Genomic DNA, 21,598 nt, shown 5'->3' on the forward strand with positions numbered 1-21,598 from the left:
CACACTGTGGTGTGTTTCACGTCTTTGCCAACACTGGGTATTGTCTATCTTTCCCCTTTTCCATTTTAGCCCTTCTCCTGGGTGCATAGTTGTATTTCACTGAGAGTTGAATTTGTAATTCCCTGATAACTGCGAATGCTTTCATGTGCTTATTGGCTATCTGGAGATCTTCATTTGTGGAGTATCTTCATCTGTTTGAGATTTTTGCATATTTTTCTGTTAGGCTGATTGTCTTTTCCTTACTGATTTGTGAGAGTTTTCTCCCCTGCTCCCACCTGTACAGCTGGCCAATGAACAGCAGATATTTTTTCATCCATAATGGGTTGAATCTACAGATGCAGAACCAAGGATCTAGAGGAACTGGGAGTTCCAAGGGCCACCTTTAAGTTATGGCAGATTTTTCAACTGTGGGGAAGGTTGGTGCCCCAGCCCCCATGCTGTTCAAGGGTCAACTGCATGTATTTCAGATATGAGAACTTTGTTGATTATATACAAACTATAAATACATCACCCAATCTACAGGTTACTAGATTACTCTGTTTTGCTTTAAAACATAACAGTTTTGAACACCAAATTAATTTCATGACTCACTAATGGGTTAAACCCCATTAGTTTGAAAAACACTGCCATATACGATTTTGCAGTCTTCCCTGGATCTGGAAACCCCCAAAGAGGCACCTCTGGTGTGCAGAAAAGGGAAGCCTTCTACACTATTGGTGGGAATGTGAATTGGTGCAACCATTACGGAGGACAGTGTGGAGGTTCTTTAAAAAACTAAATATAGAACTTCGATATGATCCAGCAATCCCACTCCTGGGCATCTATCCAGAGAAAACTCTAATTCAAAAAGATACATGTACCCCGCTGCAGCCCTAGGTACAATAGCCAAGACAGAGGAATGGATCAAGAAGATGTGGTACATATAGACAATGGAATACTACTCAGCCATAAAAAGAATGAAATCATGGATTGACCTAGAGATTATCATACTAAGTGAAGTTAAACGGAGAAAGACAAATATCATATGGTATCACTTACATGTGGAATCTAATAAAAATGATTCCAAAGAACTTATTTAAAAAACAGAAACAAATGCATGGATTTCAAAACCAATCTTATGGTTACCGGAGGGGAAACCGTTTGGGGGAGAGGGAAGAATTGGAAGGGCGGGACACCCACATACACGCTGCTGTATAAAATAGATGATAACGAGAACCTACCGGGGAGCACAGGAAAATCCACTCAACAGTTTGTAATAACCTCAGAGTAGTGCTGCCCACACCCTTTATGCTCCGCGAAGGCAGGGGCTGGGGCACTCTTGCCAAGACTGTAGCCAAGGCCACACCATCGGTCAGTGATGGAGCGAGGCTGACTGACCCACAGCCTGTGTTTTCATGCCCATGTCTCATGCCTTCCAAGTCACCAGTCACCATGCAGAGTGGTGACTACGTCCAAAGGGCCCAAAGATTCTCTCACGCATACAGGTGCACACACAGACCTGCACACACGGACCTGCTCACACGAGCAGACATGCACACACATGCTGTGCACACACACAGATCTGTCCATGTGTGCACACACATGCTGTCCTGCCCAGGAGCCCATGTACGGGACTCTACTGTTTCATTGCACATGAAATATCAGCCTCTCTCCTGATTCCCAAAGTATGGAGATAACCCATGATACCTGAATAATACACACATACACGTTTGCAAATTCTTTTCACACCCAGTCTCTCACCTGAGCCTCACAGCCAGCCTTCTGAACATAAATGAAAATATAATGGTTCTCAAGGTCCCCAGATCCCCTTCGGAGGAAGAGGACACTCTGCTTTTTATCCAGGACTGGAGCTGTGGCAGCAGCGGGAGGTTTGCAGAATTTGGGCAGCTCCTCATAACCTCCTTAAAAGTTTCCCTTTAGCATTCCCTTCATGGCTCAGAGGTTAAAGAACCTGACCAGGAACCATGAGGATGCATGTTCAATCCCTGGCCTTGCTCAGTGGGTGAAGGATCAGCATTGCTGTGAGCTGTGGTGTAGGTTGCAGACACGGCTCAGATCCCACGTTGCTGGGGCTGCAGCGTAGGCCGGCAGCTGTCGCTCTGATTCGACCCCTAACCTGGGAATGTCCATATGTTGCAGGTGTGGCCCTAAAAACCAAAAAAGTTTCCTTTTAACTGTATATTCCATAGCAACTGATCCTTCCTTGTCTGATTCTGAGTAGAGTTTCAATGTCATGAACTTTCCAGGGTTGGGCTTGTGTTTGCACGAGAGTTTCTGAGATGTGGCCTCTTCTCCCCCAGCCCTAACAACACGCACACGTCTTCACTCCTATTGGAGTCTTCACCGTCACTTCCTCCAGCAAGAGGTGGAGGAGTAGCCCCGCCACCTCTTATGTGACCACTGGGACGACCGTTTGTTGGACACTTTGTATAGGCCAGGCCCCAAGGGCTTTATGTGCATCCTTACAGCACACCTCATAGACATCTTCTGCCACATGTATTAATATCCTTCCTTCACAGATGAGAACATAGATGCTCCGAGAGAAGTGACAGCCTAGGGCAACCCAGTCAGCAGATCGTCCACTGGGACTGGACCCACACCCCACTGATCCCCGAGTCCTGGTCCCTCCCAGTTCCCAGGACAGTGATCAGCAGCAACTTCTTCTTTTTTTTGTTTGTCCTTTTGCCATTTGTTGGGCCGCTCCCGCGGCATATGGAGGTTCCCAGGTCAGGGGTCCAATTGGAGCTGTAGCCACCAGCCTATGCCAGAGCCACAGCAACGCAAGATCAGAGCCGTGTCTGCAACCTACACCACAGCTCACGGCAACGTCGGATCCTTAACCCACTGATCAAGGCCAGGGATCGAACCCGCAACCTCATGGTTCCTAGTTGGATTCGTTAACCACTGAGCCACAATGGGAACTTCCCAGTAGCAACTTCTTTTCTCCAAGTCCACACAACCATCCCTATGACGGTGGGCAGCATCTCAGGATCTTGTCCTACCCTCCTGCTTCCTCCGAGCTCAGAGAGATGAAGGGACTCTCCTGAGAGCACAGTCAGAGCAGAACTGGGACTGGAACCCAGGTCTGGTGCCGGGGCTCACCTCCGTCTCCTGGGACAAAGGACACTGGTGAGCGCCGTGCTCCAGGCGGATACTTTTTTTTAGGGAGACATTTACAGTGTTGGAATGAAGGTGACTGGGGAAGGAAGAACTGCTCTTAAAACCAAATTATGAAGAGTTATTGGAGGGACAAGAATAAAAAAGCATCCCAAGGAGGAGCGTGATCTTTGTCTTCAACCATTTCCAGGTCTGTCTCGTGAAAAAGAGGCTTCTTGGTAAGATGTGCGGGGGAGGGGTACGGTGGATATCAAATCCGGATTCTAAAAGAACTCGATGCAAATCCTAAATGGGAGGGGGTGCTAACCGAGGTCCTCATAAGTCCCTGGAGGTTTCCAAGCAGAGGTCAAATCTGTCTCTATGTGCATGTATGCATGTATGTATGTATGTGTTTGTCTATCATCTGTCTGTCTGTCTGTCTATCTACCTACCTACATACCTACCTACCTACCTATCTATCCGTCCATTCATCTACCTACCTATCCATCCATCCATCTGTCTGTCCGTCCATCCATCCATCCATCCATCCATCCATCCATCCATCCATCCATCGTCCACACCTCTAAGACCCTTTCATCTCTAAGATTCCACAAGCCTTTGAAATGTACTAAAATCATACACGGAAGCCAAGAAGTAATCCTGTACTCCCTGCTCACTATTTTTAGGGGAAAAAAAATCTTATAAAATAAGTGGAGATAAAGTCTATCTATTAACACATATTTAAGAGGTAGAGTAAAAAGGCACCCATATTATTAACTTAAATCATGAATACTCTCTGAAGTGTAAAAAAAAAAAAATCAACTCACTTTTCTTTAAATCTTCTTAAAAGGGTCTAAGAATAGTCCTTCAAATAATCCTTGAAGTACGCAATTTTAATTTGGACACATGGTAATTTCAGTCTACCTGTTGAAAGAGACCAGAGAGAAATCAGTCATTTTTTTGACGAGGTGGCTGTTCTGACAAGCTGCACATGAGGTTCAAGCAGCCTTAGAGGAGGGGGTGGGCGGGACTGGGTGGGCAGCAGCTGCCGTCTGAGCTGCAGACTGGTTTTTGAACATTGAGAGGAAAGGCCACTAAGGCAGAATCCCAGTGCCTGGCCCGGGGCAAATGCTCAATAAATATTTAATGAACAAATAAGGAAAAGGATGGATGAATCATTGTGTGTGATTTATCATGACCTTTTGATACAGGCTCAGCTCTTTGACTCTTTGGGAGAGATCATTTCCAGGCACTGGGTGTATCATAGCAAATAGCTGTGAGAAAGGCTCATGGCGTGGTGGGGAGTGGGGGGCTTTGGAACCAGCTGCATCTATGATTGAGTCCCAGCTCTACGCTGTGCAGCCCTGGGCTGTCTTATTTCTTTAGGTTTACTACGGAGCCCGCTTGGTAATTTTCAGCCCTCCATCTTTCCGAATACAAGTGTTGAAGGCCATCCATTTCCCTTAAGTGCTGTCTTGGCTGTATTCCACAACTTTGATATTTGATATGTCTCTTATCATTCATTTATAAGTATTTTATAATTTCGATTATCATTTCTTCTCTGACCCATGAGTTAGAAGCCAAGAACTCTCAATGTATTGTTTTCCCCAAACTCCTAATCTATCCCCGCCCCCAACGTATTTTTTTTCAACTCATCTTTCCGTTATTGATTTCTAGCTTAATTGTACTGCGGTGAGAGAATGTGGTTTGTATGATACTGATCCCTTGAAATTTACCGAGAGGCAGTTTATAGCCTAGGATGTAGACAATTGTTGCGTGTTCCATGTTTGCTTGGAAAGAACCTGTATTCTTTAATTATTGGGTGTAAACGTTTTTGTTTTGTTTTTTAGAGCTGCCCCTGTGGCATATGTAAGTTTCCAGGCTAGAGGTTGAATCAGAGTTGTAGCTGCCGGCCTAGGCCACAGCTCCAGCAATGCTGGATCCAAGCCTCGTCTACAACCTACACCACAGCTCACGGCAACGCCAGATCCTTAACCCACTGAGCAGAGCCGGGATTGAACCCGCGTCCTCATGGATATTAGTTGGGTTTGTTACCACTGAGCCATGATAAGAACTCCTTTTTTTTTTGTCTTTTTGTTGTTGTTGTTGTTGTTATTGTTGCTATTTCTTGGGCCGCTCCTGCGGCATATGGAGGTTCCCAGGCTAGGGGTTGAAGCGGAGCTGTAGCCGCTGGCCTACGCCAGAGCCACAGCAACGCAGGATCCGAGCCGCGTCTGCAACCTACACCACAGCTCACCGCAACGCCGGATCGTTAACCCACTGAGCAAGGGCAGGGATCGAACCCTCAACCTCATGGTTCCTAGTCGGATTCGTTAACCACTGCGCCACGACGGGAACTCCTTTTTTTTTTTTTTTAATCTCCTTGCCCCTCCATTTCCTTATCTGGAAGGAGGTTCCTGAGCATATTAAGTGTGTGTGTTACATTAGTTCCCTCCTGCCACTAAGAATTACACTTACTGAGGAAGAGGTTGTGCAGATAAAAACAGAGAGTGCATAAGAAAGAGGGCCAGATGTCCTCTTTCTTGCTCATAATAATAGTAAGAAGACTACCCTAAAATTATTACAACATTGTAAATCAACTATACTTCAATAAAACTTGAAAAAATAGCAAAAAAAAAATAATAAGACCACCCTAGATTTATAAAGCATTTAAAACTTTCCAAATGATGGCCGCATCTGCCATTCGGTTTCTTGCCCATAAGCCTGCGAGGTGCCGCCCAGACAGGCAGGGGTGAGCATCTACACGGAGAAGCGACCCCCTCCAGCTGGTGGGGCCACTCCCTCAGGCCTGGGAGCCAGAACCCCAGGTCCCTCCTCGAAGTCGCCTCCCCGCTCTCCTTCCCTCGCTCCGTTCAGTCTATGTCCTGTCTCTTAAGTCCACCTCGTTCTCATCCTCCGTGCCTACCTCATTTCTTACCTACTTGATGCCAACAGACTACTAAGTTCCTCCTGTTCTTAAAATACAACTCCAAAAAATAAACCCAGAGGAGACGTTCTCGGCAGGTGCATTTCCCCAGTGGGACTGGGTCAGTGTTGGAGGGGGGGCAGGACATCGAAATCTTGAAGGGGACAGTGATGCATGAAGGCTTGGGTTTAGAAAGGGAGCGTCTTCCTCTAACAAAGCCTTTCCTGTGCCCCTGTCCCCATCCCACTCCAAGTTCTTTTTCTCCTTCCCAGAGAGAATTCCCGAAAGCATCTTATAAATCACCACTTCCTCCGCGCCCACGCCCCTCCCACAAATCACTGTGGTGGGCTCCACCTCTGGAAGGTTCTTTTCAGGATCAGAATGAGGCTGTCCCTAGAAATTCCGGAGACGGCTCCATTTGCCGTGGCCTCCCTGGGTCACCCTCCAGCAGGATCACTGCCTCCCCTGGAAACTCTGCTGCCAGGGCAGCTCGAACATCCGTCTCTTCTGATGCCCCTTCTCCTGCACAGGCTTTTTCTCGGTCTCTTTGGCTAGTTCCTTTTTCTTTGCCACATCCTTAAATGTGAACGAGTAAAGATCCCCTGCCTCTTAAATTCTGGGGCTTAAACTGGTGTTTGCATAATTTTTTTTTTGTCTACTCAAAATTGGTCCATAAGATGAGTTTCATAATTAGAATCATTTCAATAAAATAAGCACCATAAGCTATTATTTATTAAGCCAATCACAGTGTTAAACATTATTTCACTTAATCATCACAACCACCAATCTGGGGTAGGTATTATTAATAGACCTTTTTTTTTTTTTTTTTTAACAGATGAGAAAGAAGAAGCTAAGAAGAGAAACAGAATTTGCCCAAGATCACACGGCTACTATGTGGCAGAGCTGGGATTCCAAACACCATCTGTCTCATTCAAAGCTTATGCTCTGAGCCTACTGCTTGTATGCGTCCTCCCCTCCTATGCCCAGGCCTCGGCAACTCTCCACTCTCCCACATCGTGTGCATTTCACACTTCCATTCTGCCTCCCTTGGCATGGAAGACCTTTCTCTTCTCTGTGGGTTCAGAAAGTTCTATTCACTCACTGCTCAAGGCTCAGCTCCACGGTCCCCTTCCCACAAGCCCAGCCAGCTTCACTGCTCCCACTGCCTTCCTGTGGCAGCTCTATAATGACACCAAACCATCCATTCATCCGTGGGACCACACATCTGTCTATTCACCCAAGAATCACACAAATATAGTAGGAGATGGTTTATCTAGAAGTCTAGATACTAGAAACATCCAAACACAGGAACTTTTTATGCTCAGCCTTTGGAAAAAAAAAATATATATATACCATACTTTTGTCTACATTGAAGAAAATTTGCTGGAGGTCAGGGTGTATGGAGAAGAAATGTGCTCTGCTGGGCACCTGTGGATGCTGACTGGTCAGGGACGGCCATCCCTGCGATCTGGCGAGGGTGGTTTCCAAGGTTACCAAAGCAGGTCTGTGCGATTTCCCTCACCCAGTCTCTACATGTCTAAATCCTATTTAGACACCATGCCCAGCTCGAATAGCTCTTCATCCTCAAACCCTTCCCTGATTCCCACTCCGCCCCATCCCCCATCAGGCACAAATGGACCGGGACCCCCGCCATAATGAGTCTGTGACACCTCTGATGACACTCAGCACTTTCATCATCCACGGCTGACACTGCAGTTCCTAAAGCTCACTTCGCACTTGACCTCCCCCGCCGGTCTCCTTGGAGCTAGGAAGTGCACGCCCTTGACCTTCCTGATGTTTTCAGAACCAAGCCCAGTGCCTGGGACACAGATACTCATGAGTAATGGGGTGACTGAAACTGGGTGACACTGGACTAGAATGGGGGAGGGCATCCAAAAAGCCCTCAAATGCAAGCACCGAGCAGTGTAATATGCACACGGCAGGTGCAAAATGAATATAAAACCCTATTTCTTTCCATCCCTCCAAAAGAAGGCTAGAAAAGTGGGACCAAGCATCCATTCGGCCTGAGGTGTTTGAAGGCCTGGGTCCCACGGTTCACTAACATACTGCAGTGGTGGCTGCTGACATTCTCCCGGATGAACCAGGCAGGGAAAGATCACGTTTGAGCACGTTCTAGTTTCCGCAGTCATAAAATGAGAGCTACAGCTTAAAGGCAGACAGGGCTTCTAGATCAGCTAGTACAACCACCGGCTTTTACAGAGGAGGGCCGGTGAGGTTCAGTGACACCATCCGAGTCACAGGGCAGGAAGGACTGTGCAGATGCATTTCCCTGTCCCCTCCTAGACTTTCAAATAAGCCTCTAGGAAACTGAGCACTCACTGAATGGCTAAAAATAAACTCCCAGAAACTTCATCTAGATCTTTCGCGGCTGCAATTTACAGTGTCTAGAACTTCAGCACGGTATAATTAACAAATGGATTACAATAATTTATTTTCGGTTTAAAAGCTCGAAGGAAGACGACCTTCCGGTGGAATGGGAAAATAAGAGGCTGGAAGCCAGCCGCATTCCTCTGAACCTGTCCAACGCCACAATTTGAATGCTGGCTGGTATCCCTCTATTGATGTCGCCAGGTGTGCCAGAGAAAGGACAGTAACTTTGGGCTCTGGGCCACCTGCGAAGCATGTCATCTGGGGTGAAGTGCACACGCACACACCCACACACACCCTGCAAAGGGTCCCAGTGACCAGAATGGTGTCCTAGACCACCCCTCCCATAATCAGGAAAACCCACGAGCAGGGAAACGTTCGTTGGGATATTTCTGAGGGGCCATATCAAAGCATGGGCCGACAGGGACCCCTCTCCACACTAAAGGGACCCCGGCCTGGGTCTGGGAGGAACCGGGTTTGGGTTTTGTTTTATGTGGGCCATGAATAACAACCACTTCAAGTCCCTTTTATAGAATGTTGACTCCCTCACAAGATTATCAGGGGGATTAATTGAGAACAATCTGTGGAAAGGGTTTTATAAGTGAACACTGGTGATTCTTCTTGGGCAAATACATTTGCAAAGTAGCTCGTTGGGAGGAGGGCGTTTCTGGACCAAAGCTTGACACCCTGCTGGAGCCTCCAACCTGGGCAGTCGTCTTCGGGAATTTCTCTCTGCAGAGTCCAGGCAGAAGCAAGGCCTTTCAGTGTCTGCAAGATCTCCAGGCAGAATATTCCGATGCTAGGAAACAGGGATCCTCTTTGGGGCAAGAAAGACGAACAACTTTCTCCTGTCTCAGGCACTGTGCCAAACGCCACCAAAGCACACTGGCACGGAAGGTGTGCAAAAGATGTGCCAAACCAAACTGATGCTCACTTTCTCCCGCTGAAGGCAGGGGATGGACGGCCCTGAGCCCCGACCACGTGTCAGGCTGCCACTGGACCCTTTTGCTTCTATAGGCGAGAGCAAAACCCGCCACCCCAAAATGTCCCTTTGGTATGCTGCGCATTTCAAACTATAAACAACCGAGGCCCAAAAGTCTCAGGAAGAAACTTTGACTAAATGCCTAAATGCCTAAAACATTGAGACAGAGGGTCCGTTCCAGAAGAAAGCTATCACCAGAGTTACCTGTGAAGACTATGGGCTGGGTGTGGTGGCAGAACAGGGGGACAGACCAGGTGTGTGTCCCGCGGCCCCTGTGTGGTCCAGCAAAGACCTGTTTACCAAACGTTTGCTTCTCCACCCCCTTGTCACTTGCCTTTCTTTCCTTCGAAATCCCAAACCATGGCCCCCAACATCCGCTCTTGTCTTCAGCAGAAGACACTATTTAAGGTGAGGCTTCAGCCATTTAGGCGACTTACCCCATTTTCTTGGGTCTCTCCCATGTATATATGCGATGACCCTTTTGTTCGATTCTCTCCTGTGCATCTGTCCTGAGTCAATTGAATTCTGAGACCAGCCAGGAGGACCTGGATGGAAAGGTAGAGAGAAATCTCTTCCTCTCGGACCCAGCTCCTCTCACAGCCTCCGAGGCCATCCCCACTGCAGTGTCGCTTGTACAGGTGACAGGCCGTGCACACCAGTGACACGGGTGTAGGTGACGCCTCCTTTCTCCTCTCCAAGCAGCCCCTGCGCGTGAAGCTGGACCCTCGTCCTCATGCTCTCAATGCATAGAGATCATTGGGGGAGGACGTCACGGCTTTGATCAGTTAGGTCGGAACAAGAACCCCAAGAGTGCCTGCTTCACCGAGTGCCTCCAGACACAAGAGTAGGTGTGAAAAACTTTGGAAACCGTGCCCCTCACTGAAAGAGCTGTTGCTCTTGTCCAGATCCTCAAGAGCTGCCTACTGCCTTTTTGAATAGGAAATTTTGTCTGTTTCTGACTTAAAGATACGATTGGCCCACCATGTCCTCGTGTCGGACCCCCTTGTTTCCCAGGCTCCGTGCAAACCAGCCCCCTTTCAGGCCGCTGCTCTCAAGGGCACAAGCTGCTTCCTCTCCCCAGAGTCACCTCCCCCCTGAGGCCTGAGACTTCAGACTCAGAATCACTTCCTGGGGCAGCTCTGCTTCTGCTACGCATCTCTCAGGGCCATTCCAAGTCTTTGAATGACAGTTGATGAATGTCTACCTCCCCAACTAGACTGGGCCAGGGCCCACTTACGTCACCAGGATGTCCTCAGGGGGGTGTCTCCAGGGGGCCAGGCACGCAGCGGCCCCTCAATTCATCTGTCTGCTTTGTTCACGGATGTACCCCCAGCATCCAGAGCAGTGCAAGGCCCACGGTCGGTACTGATCAATAATTGGACGGATGCACCCAAGAAAGGCTGGTTAGAGAGGATATAGAGCAGGCGCTAAAATGATGGACTCTGGAGCCAGAACACCCAGGCTGAGCTTGGCTGCTCCACTCAGAGCTGTGTCACCCTGGGAAGTGATTTCACGTCCCTGTGCCTCGGGGTCTTCATTTATTCCAAAAGAAATAATAGCTGTGCCTACCTCCTCGCATGGTCGTGAGGATTAAATGGTATATTTAAGGTTTTGGGAGCAAGGCCAGGCAGGTGGTTGGCACTGCGTAAGTGTAGCTATTCTTCTTGGGAAGCCCGCTCCTCATCGCCCTCCCCTGGAGCCCTCCTCTTCTCTGAAGCTGGTCCAGCGTGGTCCTCCTCCCCTGTCTCCTCGCTCTCAGGACCTGTTCTCTGCACCTGGGGCCCTTCCAGGCACTCCTTGTGATCCCAGAGAGGGGCTTGTTCCCCGTCTCCTCCCCGAGAGACCACAACGAGCCCAGGGGGAGGCTAGAGAAGAAAACGGGGTGGGGGGGAGCGGGAGGATGTGCGGGAACCTCACAGGGCACATGGCGGGTGGGGGTCACTTGAGTCCACGTACAGATTCTGCCTCCACACCTGTTTCTAGGGACAAAGCTTCCAGCCTGGAGAGCCTGCTTCCTGGGCGCAAAAAAAAATGCTTTTCCTTTTTATTTCCATGAGTGAAATAAATGGTTGGCCATTAAGATGTAAAACCCAGCTGTCACAGTCCATAGCACAACAGGCAGGTTAATATGGGTGCTTAGGGACGCTAGTTCCTCATGTTAACCCAGAGTAAGAGCAGCTTATCCAGAAAGACGCCGGAGTGCTCCGGAAACCTGCCACTTTTCCCTTTAATAATATTTGATGGTTAAATAAAAGTAAATGTTTGTTTCCAAATAGAGTTCTCTCGCTCCTTCCTTCCCCTCTCCTCTCCCCGCTTCCTGTCCTAAGAACATCTTGGCCTTGGTTTTCTCCCTGAAATTCGGGACATCAGGTGCAGATGTGCATCTGGGGCACCGCGGGGTGGCTCAACTTGCCTCCCGACCCAGTTCCCTGAGTCCCGTCACGCCTCTCCATTTGCCACCCTCCCGCACCTGCCAGCCCATCCAGAGGAATGGGCTTGAACCCTGGCTGCACTTGACCGGCCGCTTGGGGAAGTGACTTCAGAGCCGGCCCTGCATGCTGGGCCATTCTGGCAGAGGCTGGAGCCCCTGCACCCGGCTGGCAGTCCTGGGGGTAAGGGGTTATTCCCCGGGTGCTTGTCAGCCAGGACAACTCGGCACCCCACTCCCCGAGGGCTCCTGTTCCTACTGTGGGTAACACACGCCCCTCGGGGAGCCCGGCAGAGGGGAGAGGTGAAGGCAGATCCCAACCTGGTCAGAACTTGGCAGCAGATCCTCAAATGGACGAGGCTTCTTGGGCCTCAAGCACTTTCGACCCGCTGTTTCCTTTGTCACGTCACCTGCCCCTGACTAATTCCTTCTTGTCCTTGAAGACTCAGCTGAAGGTCACCTCTTCCTAGAAGCCTCCCTCACCCTCTGCCTAGATCGGGGGCCCATCTTTTGAGCTTCCACAGCCCCTGGGCTTCCCCTGGTGGTGTGATTCTCACCTTGGCGAAACTATCTGTTTATGGGAGTGTCTCCAATGAATACCCCCAGGGACTGTGTCCCAGGGCAAGGCGCTTTGGGTGGGGAACAGTAACCATCCATGCATTGGTTCATCTATGCATCAGCTCTGTGCCTTGTTCCGGGAGGAATTTCAGGCAGCAGAAAAATGAAAACTGTGGAGGTCCCGTCATGGCTCAGCGGAAACGAATCTGACTAGTGTTCATGAGGTTGCAGGTTCCATCCCTGGCCTTGCTCAGTGGGTTAAGGATCTGGCGTTGCCATGAGCTGTGGTGTAAGTTGCAGACGTGGCTCAGATCCCGAGTTGCTGTGACTGTGGTATAGGCGGGCGGCTACAGCTTGGATTGGACCCCTAGCCTGGGAAGCTCTATATGTCGCCAGTGAGGCCCTAAAAAGACAAAAGACCCAAAAAAAAAAAAAAAAAAAGAGAACTGCTTCTGAGAAGCTTAGAGTCAGATAGAATGCAGACACAGAAGCATTTTAAAAATATTCAATGACGGGAGCTAATGCGACGTGGCTGGTGGCCTGGAGTGGGGCTGGGCGAGTCTTCTCTCTGTCTCCCTCAGAGACCACTCACGTCCACGAGGAAAACGGAGGTCAGAGAAGAGATGGGCACGAGCCTCGCCCCCGCCCCAACCCCCACCCCCAGGTAGCGGCAGCACAGGGGACAGAGCTCAGGCTTCATCAACATTCACTGGTTATTCTAATTTTTTTTTTTTGTCTTTTTAGGGGCGCACCCGCAGCATATGGAGGTTTCCGGGCTAGGGGTCTAATGAGAGCTGTAGTCACTGGCCTACGCCAGAGCCACAACAATGCCAGATCCGGGCCGTGTCTGTGACCTACACCACAGCTCACGGCAACGCCGGATCCTTAACCCACTGAGCGAGGCCAGGGATGGAACCTGCATCCTCATGAACACTAGTCAGATCTGTTTCCGCTGAGCCACGATGGAACCTCCCTCCCTGGTGTTCTAGATCCCTTCAGAAATTGACAATGCAGGATGAGCCACTTCTCTATCCTGAGTCTCAGTTTTCTCATCCACAAAAGCAGAGGGTTAGAGTAGATCATTCCCAAAGGCTGTTCCTGCTTGTAGATCCCAGGAGACCAAGGTTACCAAAAAAAAAAAAAAAAAAAAAAGGGCTAAGGAGTAAGCAGGCCACTGCTGTTCATGTGCTGTCGTCTTATCTGTCTTATTCAGATACAAATCCAAAAGCTTGCTAACTGGCAGCAGCTCTTGATTCATTTATTCAAAATACACGTACTGTTAGCTGTGTGCCAGGTGTGCCACACCTTCCCCTGGACCTTGTACAGCTCTCTAAAGCCCTGGGCTGCCACCACCAATCTGCTCTACAACTTGGAGTAAACCTCTCCATCTTCCTTCCTCCCCACGCCTCTGCTTTCTTCTTTCATACCTTCAAGTCATCTATCCACGCATTCAAGAAATGCTCACTAAGTATGTGACCCAGGCACGGCCTTCTGGAACTTGGCAGCCCCCTTGCTGGTACTGAGCCAGGCAGTTTTTCAAGTTAGGGATGTCACCAATATTCACTGTCCTTCCAATTCTCCATAATGCTGTTCAGGCTGCGTGTCTGCCTGGAGGGTCTCGAACGTCCAACACCACCCCCCCCCCCGCCCAAGTTCCAGTCCACAAGCCACGTACCCTGTGACAGTTTCTCTGATCTCCCTTGCTGGGGTCGGACAGCCCCCTGCTTTCCACCACGGTTCCACCATAATGCATTGGTGGGCTTGCCTGTTGGCCCTGCTGCTCGGAACTACACCGGGCGTGGGACAATGTACTTTCATCAGGGTGTCTGTGCCAGGGACACCCAGAGATGGCTGGAGAAGCCTGGCAGAAGCAAACGGCCCTCAAGACTCCCTGACCAGCACATTCTTACTCGCCCAGGCTCGGTGGAAAAGGCGGAGTGGCACTCTTCCTACCCCTTGTCCTACAGCCAACTGAACACTACGCGGCCCTGCTCTGCAGCTTCCCTCTGCTCTCAGGGGCTGTGCTCAGCTTACAGAGCACCCGGGGACTCTGCTCCTTGCACCCTGGCGTCTGCCTCTGTGTCCTCGGACACCTTGTCCGATCCCTTCTCAAGACTTTTGTGAATCTGCTGGGAAATGCTGCATGCATGATCCCAAGAAAAGCTACCTTTGATTTTCACAAATAAAAAGTACCTTGAGACCCTGAAGCTTTTCTGGCTGCACCAGAATTTCGCTAAGGTTCCTTAAGGAAGAGCTCATTTTCTCTTACAAAGGATATTCACATCAACGAAAGCACAGGGGGCAGCAGATGGACACCCCTCAGTATGAGACGGCCAGGGTGGGAGCCTTGGCTCTGCTGTGCCAGCCCTGATCTTGGGTCTCCAGCTAGACTGGACTCCAGTCTTGCCCACAATTCCATCTTGCTGCCCAGAGAAGAGTGATCCCACTGCTGACTCGCTCAGGCATGGGCTCCATCACTCATTCCATCACTTATTCATCTCTTAATTACTCATTCACAGTTATTCACTCATTCATTCATCGTCATTTCCTCCAGTGTTCACTAACCCATGGATTCAAAACCACACACACACACACACACACTCATTTGTTCCTGTGTTCATTCATCTCTTCATTCGTACACACAGGCGGTCATGCATTCATTTGCTTATTTATTTCTTCATTGGCTCATTAACTCACTCATCCATTCACCCTTTCATTCATTCTTTTCCTCACGCACTCCTTGCCCTTCCCACATACTCACTCCCTCAGCCGCTCCCTCACCACCTCTGCTCGTTCCTCCCCGCGCCCCAGCACAGCATCGTTCCAGGAAGCAGAGCCTCCATCACGGCTGGGTCCATTAGTCCTCACTCCCAGAACATTCTCTTCCATTGCAACATCCAGCTTGCTGAACCGTGCAGGCGTGTGTCCTGGTGTGCAGAGGATATGCTTTCCACTCAGGAACAGATGTTCTTATAATGACTGTTTTGACTTTCCCCCTCTAATGCCAGAAAATTCCACACACTCCTCCAGCATGCAGGAAGGCATCCATCCACTCGGCATGGCCAGGGCCTGCAGTGCCTGGGAGTGCCGCTTCTAGGACACGGGAGAGTCCTGGCAGTCAGAGAGGCAGGGACTTGCGGAGCCTTCCTACTCCAGGCATTGGTCACCAGGGGTCCAGAGATGAGCCGGAGAGTGAGGCAGGCCCTGAGAGCAGCAGACTTTGGGAGCCAGGGGTGTGCAAAAGAGTGTGAAAAAGAGTGGACTGCCTTAGGATTACAGAGTCATGATCAGGCTGCTCTCAGGTTACTGCGATGAAGGTGACATGATCAGGGGGGCATGGAGAGGGTCACTGGGGTGGGGCCAGTGGGAAGAAGTCATTAGCAATGTCATGGCAGAAGATCAACATCATTTGCTGAAACCATCTTACCAAGTGCCAGGGACTTCCCATTCTTTACGTTCGCATCTCTCAACAATCCATCTCCCTGTCTTTCTTCCAGAAAGGGAACCCCCTGAGTTTGAGCTGGTCACATGACCTCTCGGCCAAAGACTGGATTTCCCAGACTCCCTTGCCGCCAAGGGTGACTGGCTGATTTCTGGCGGGGGGGTATGTACAGAGCTGTTACGGGCAACTTCTCGGCTGTGGCCTCCACGTCCTCCTTCACCACGGGCCATCTAAAGCGAGGCCCTCTCTAGGGAACCCCCCTCTGCCTTTGGAGATGCGGGAACATGCTCGTTACATCCACAAGACAGAGAAGCCTCCGTCCCGGCAGAACCTCAGGAGGCAGGACTTCTCTGGCCCCCAAGCTGAGAACTTAGGTGCAAGAAAAACAAGCACCTGCCATGCTTTGGACACTGTCGTTCTGATTCCCATGAAAGCAGCCAAGCTAATACCTACCAATACCAGGGGCATCTTCCAAATCATGCTTCCTTATGGAGAAACTTCCTTTAGAGGAGCGTTCTTGGCTTACTCTGCTCCCTCACGTAATCCTCTCTGTTGTAGGTGAACGGTGTCCCCTCCAAGTTCACGTCTGATGGGAACCTCAGAAGGCGACCTTATTTGGAATTGAGGTCTTTGCAGATATAATCAAGGTAAAGATCTAGATGAGATCATGGGAGAGGAGGGTAGACCCCAAATCCCACGAGAATGTCCTTCGATGGAAAAGGGCACAGACACAGAGGAGAACGCCGCGTGAAGATGAAGGGAGAGGCCGGAGGGATGCCCGGACATCCATTGCCACGGGCACACCGTGGAAGCTACGAGAGAGGCATGGAACACATCCTCCCTCAGGGGCCCGAGGAACGACCAACGGACCCTGCCAACACCTGGCTTTGGGACCTTTAGCCTCTAGAACCGTGAGAGAATAGATACACTGCTGTTGTTTTAAGTCACCAAGTTTGTGGCCATTTGTTGCAGCAGCCCCAGGCGAGGAACACAGGCTCCAAGAGGAGGGATGGCGATGAGACAGGTGCGTCTGGCAGACAGAATGGGACCTGGTTCCCCTGAAATACCTCCGGCCCCACACCCTCCAGGTAGCCTACAGCCAGCCAGGCTTTTTTCTCCTGCCTGGAACGGGCGGGGCTGTCTCTAATCCCAGACTGCGGTGCTCACAAGCCCCTCCGGATCCAGAGCGGCAGCTGGCCTGCGGGCCTTCTGTCAGGGGCGCGGCGCCGGGGTCAAGACCACCGCCTCTGAGCCAGGCCACCAGCTTCAAATCACACTCTGCCATCTACCAGTTATGTGATCTGGGGCCAATTAAATTTCATGGGTGTCTTCATCTGTAAGATGCAGATAATAACAGTATATACCTTCAGAACTGTTGGGAGGGTTGTCTTCGTTCTATTGTGATGCGCTCAGAACGGAGGCTGACAGATGGTAAGCCCTAAGTCAGTGTCAGCGCTTAACTAGGGGTGAGGAGGGGTTTTGAGTATTTGCTATTATTATTTGAATTAATTAATTAATTAATTTGTCTTTCTGCCTTTTCTAGGGCCGCTCCTGCGGCATATGGAGATTTCCAGGCTAGGGGTCTAATCAGAGCCGTAGCCACCGGCCTACGCCACAGCCACAGCAATGCGAGATCCGAGCCACGTCTGCAGCCAACACCACAGCTCACGGCAATGCCGGATCCTCAACCCACTGAGCAAGGCCAGGGATTGAACCCGCAACCTCATGGTTCCTAGTCAGGCTCATTAACAACTGTGCCACGACGGGAACGCCTATTATTTGAATTTAGATGAAGAATGTGGGTATTTTTTCCTGGGTCTCCTGGAATCCCAGCACTTACTGCACTGAAGCTTCACGAGCTTCCTCTTGCAGATGAGTAAACAAAAGTCTCAGAGAGAGAAAACAGCAGCTCACAGCCTCCCCTTGACTCCTTCTCCTCTCCCACCCTGGCTGCTCAGATACCCATCTGGTCTGCTGGGCTCCCAGGCTCTGGCTAACAGGGCTTAGATGTCCCTCTCCTGGACCCAAGGCAGTAAGGCTAGAACCCAGCAGGACGTCCCCAGGCTGGCAGTCCCAGTCGGCTGCTCAGGGCGCCCCGTCACGCAGCCTGGGCAGGTCACCACGGTCTCACGAGAAGATCCTGCAGTCTGTGTCCACACAAGCCTGGGCGAGTCTTCAGCTCTGGCGGGGCCGTTTCTGCAGCCTGAGCTGTGCTCCAGGGAAAGCAAGTTGCTTTTGCAGGTGCAAAGGTGGGCCCCCTGCCCCATGCCTCCAGACATGTTCTGGGTGAAAGTAGCATTTTTTCAAAAACTTTTATGGCTGCCCCTGAGGTATATGGAAGTTCCTGGGCCTGGGAATGAATCTGAGCAGGAGCAGCAACACCAGATCCTTTAACCCACTGCACTGGGCCGGGGATCAAACCCACACCTCTACAGCGACCCGAGCCACTGCAGTCAGATTCTTAATCCACTGCACCATGGCAGGAACTCCTAAAAGTAGCATTTTATCCTTGAGAACCAGCTTGCTTACCACACACCCAGGCTCTGCCCCTGGGAGGATGGAGATACCCTGGGCCCAAGTGTAGGGGCCAGGAGGAAAAGGGTTAAAGGGAGAGGTGCGGGGACATGAGCGGAGTGCTTACTGCCTGCCAGGCACTGTGCCAGGTGCTTCACATTTGCTGTTACATTTGATCCTCATGACAATCCCATGCCACACACCCATTGTAACAGATGTGGAAACTGAGGCTCAAAGAACTGAAATCACTGGTCCGCATCATGTAGCCAGGAACTGCCAGAAGCACCCAGGCTTGCCTAACTTTTTCTGACCTCACAAGAGAATCGGATGAGCCTTCTTCACTCCGAATGGGCAGGATCTTTCAGGCCTGGGGTCGTGGAGCGGTTTCCACTCCTCGCAAGCGCAGCCATGAATCTTCAGCAGTAGCAGCAGCAGCAGTGGTGCTGCTGTGGCTGACGGTCCTTTACACTCTGGGGACAACTCTGACCTTTGTTACCTCTTCTGAGCTGATGTAGGTGGAGACCGGCTCCACCCACGATCTCACCAAGAAAGGTTTCAGAGCAGGAAGTGGAGGCTGGCTCCTTTTCCAGGTCTTCTCAGCTCTATTTCTGCGAACACCGAGGGGATGGAGTGTGCTCTGCTTTCCTGAAGGCTTTCATCAGTTAATTCCGCCACATGTCCTGAAGCCCACTCTGTGTAAGGCACTATGCTAGGGGCAGGGGCTTCAGAGAGGAATCAGACAGTCCCTGCCCTTGAGAGTGTATGACCTGGTGGCATAAGAAGGATGAAGAGGATGGGTGCTAACACTTACCGAGTACTTACTATTGGCTCTTCTAAGTGATTGAAGCTTATTATCTCATTTAACCCTTATAAAACCCTAGTATTTCCTTCATTTCACTCATGAAGAAAGGGAGGCACATAGAGATTGGAATTACTAGTCAGTGGCAGAAGTGGGAATCAAACTCAGACGTGCAAGCTCAATGTGTACACAGGCAGTGATTAATTTGCCCAGAATGGGTAGAGATGTCAGTTTCATCTTCATCAAGGAGTTAATATCAGAGCAGGGTTTTGAAGGTTGCATAGGAGTTTGCCAGGCAGAAATAGGTGAGGGTAGGTCAGGAAGTTCCAGAAAGAAATGAGATAAGCACGAATAACGGTTGAGATGGCCAAATCAGAGTGGTGTGAGGAAGGAAGGCCAGGTATGGCCAGAACATATAAAATCAAAGAATGCAGGATGGGGTATGATTTCAGAAATGAGGCTGCAAAAGGAAAGGGGACCAACTCTTGGAGAGTCATGAATGCCAGGCATGGAAGCTAGGACTTTCCCCCCATTAAACAAGATGGGGTTTATTTGTTTCATGCAATAAACAGCCTGGGGAAAGTAGTTCAGGCTGGCCCAGCAGTCTCACGGTGTTGTCAAGGCCCCAGACGCTCTGCCATCCTCCTTGCCCTTTTCCTCGTGGTTACAAGAGGGCTGCTGCACCTCCCAGTGGTCTTCCTGGGTCCAAGGCAGGAAGAAGGAGGAAGGGTAAAGAACAAAAGACTGATCTTTGTGATAGGAGCTCAAACTGCATTTTGTGGGTCCTTGGGGACCCACTGAAGCATCTGAGGCAGGGCAGAGACGATAACAATACTGGCTCAGGTGCACTGAGCACTAACTGCCCCAGGAAATGTTCCATATGACACCTGTCACCTTTCATAGCCACTGCAACTAATCCTCAAAGCCACCTTCAGACACAGGTATATCCCCATTTGCAGATGAGGAGACACAGAGAGGTTAAGAAAATCACCCAAGGCTGCCCAGCCAGAAGTGGCAGAAACCGAGGGGCCTGGCTCCTGTGTTTCAGAACGTGCACTCTGTGAGGCGGCTGTGCGAGTGTGGAGGCAGGGAGTCCAGTGCCGAGGCTGTGTGAACCCTCTGGGAGAAGGGGATGGGACCCAGGCAAGGGCGGTGGCCGGGAGTAGAGAAGGGGACAGGCATGAAGGGACAGGGGAGGACTCAGGACTCTCCCCCTCCCTAAACCAGACTCCTCTGTCCTCAGAACCTGAAGGACTGTGGCCGGGGCACCAAGGCTGGGTATAAGCAAGGGCTCTGAAAAGAGTCACAGTACCATGGCAGGCAGAGGCTGACACAGGTCTGACTTTCACACTGACGCCCACATACTGTCGTTCATGCGCAGGCTCTCACCTGAGACGATGCCAAAGCCCAAAAAAGCAGGCACCGGTTTGCAGAGCTGGGGCCAGGTTAGATCACTGTCTTATGCCTGGCAGCTGGAAGTAGGGTGATGCTGACGTCTGCAGCTGACAGGAGCCAGAATGGAGGAGGTAGGGCAATGACTCTGGGGCTTGAAATGACCTGGGCTCCCATCCCATCTGGACCTTCCATTAGTGGTGACCTCAAGCCACCTCTTCAGCAAAACTCTCCCGAGCACCTGCTATGTCCCCTGCCCTCAGTGGGATTCCAGGATGCAGAGACAAATCCCACCCCTCCCAACATCAAGGAGCTCCCAGTCTCCACAGTGCTAGTAAGACTGGTGCCAGTATCGGTGCTGAGATACAGAGAAGCGTAGGGTGGGTAAGGGGATGCTAAACCCATGTGGGAGGTCAGGGTGGACTTCCTGGAGGAAGTGACGACCAAGCTGTATTCCGTAAGAGAAGAGTAGGTCAGGCAAAGGGGAAGGAAGTGTAGTCCATTAAGTGGGAATCGCATGGGCTAAGGAGAGTGGAAAGAAAGCGAGGCACACAGAGGAAAGTCTTTGGGAGGACCCAAGCCTGCTCTGTTTCATCATCACACTTGTGGCTCCTGGTGTCCCAGTGGCTGATAGACATGGTACGTGCCTGCTGCAGAGCCGAACCTAGTGCTTGCAGCAAATGGGTGATGAAATTGACACAAGACTGCCCCTCCTCGCATTCATACCCCTTTGCAATGACTGCAGACCCTGTCATCAAGAGATGAAGACTATTTTCCCATCTGTTACATCTGGGCTGACCTTGTAACTTGCTTTGACTGACAGAACGAGGCAGCGTGATAACATGCGAGTTTCAAGCTCACATCCTCCTGCTCTTTTGGAGTTTTGCTCTACTGCCAGGTGATCAAGCCCAGGGTATTCTACTGGATGACATTCCTGTCTTGGGCACATGGCCCAGCCACCCCTGCCCCTCCCTCCATGGCCCCAGATGACAATCAGCCCTCAGCCCGGGTGCCAGCTGACCCAGGGGGATCAGCTCATCCCACTTTGCCTGCAGCTTTCCTCGTTTTAAATG

General features: G+C 50.6%; 1 protein-coding gene and 1 long non-coding RNA gene across 51 annotated transcripts in view; both read right to left on the reverse strand.

The window, feature by feature from the left end:
- The window catches only part of TENM4 (teneurin transmembrane protein 4), a 2,941,714-nt gene that overhangs the window by 467,600 nt on the left and 2,452,516 nt on the right, over positions 1-21,598 (reverse strand). For 25 of the 50 annotated variants that reach the window (XM_084975403.1, XM_084975400.1, XM_084975374.1 and 22 more), the window contains one exon: positions 3,924-4,020. The exons of the other annotated variants lie outside the window; for them this stretch is intronic. The gene's annotated coding sequence lies outside the window, so the exon portion shown is untranslated. The remainder of the gene's footprint in view (positions 1-3,923; positions 4,021-21,598) is intronic. 50 annotated transcript variants of the gene reach the window in all.
- LOC146399751 (uncharacterized) lies at positions 7,335-13,530 on the reverse strand. The gene is made up of 2 exons (XR_014814804.1): positions 13,348-13,530; positions 7,335-12,584 (listed from the first exon to the last, which is right to left on the reverse strand). It is a non-coding gene; the product is annotated as an uncharacterized LOC146399751 (long non-coding RNA).

Source organism: Sus scrofa, chromosome 9, assembly GCF_054392235.1.
Source record: "Sus scrofa isolate SSC_HxYL_T2T_F1_AM1 chromosome 9, Sscrofa_HxYL_maternal_Yorkshire_Landrace_v2.0, whole genome shotgun sequence".
Classification (NCBI taxonomy): domain Eukaryota; kingdom Metazoa; phylum Chordata; class Mammalia; order Artiodactyla; family Suidae; genus Sus; species Sus scrofa.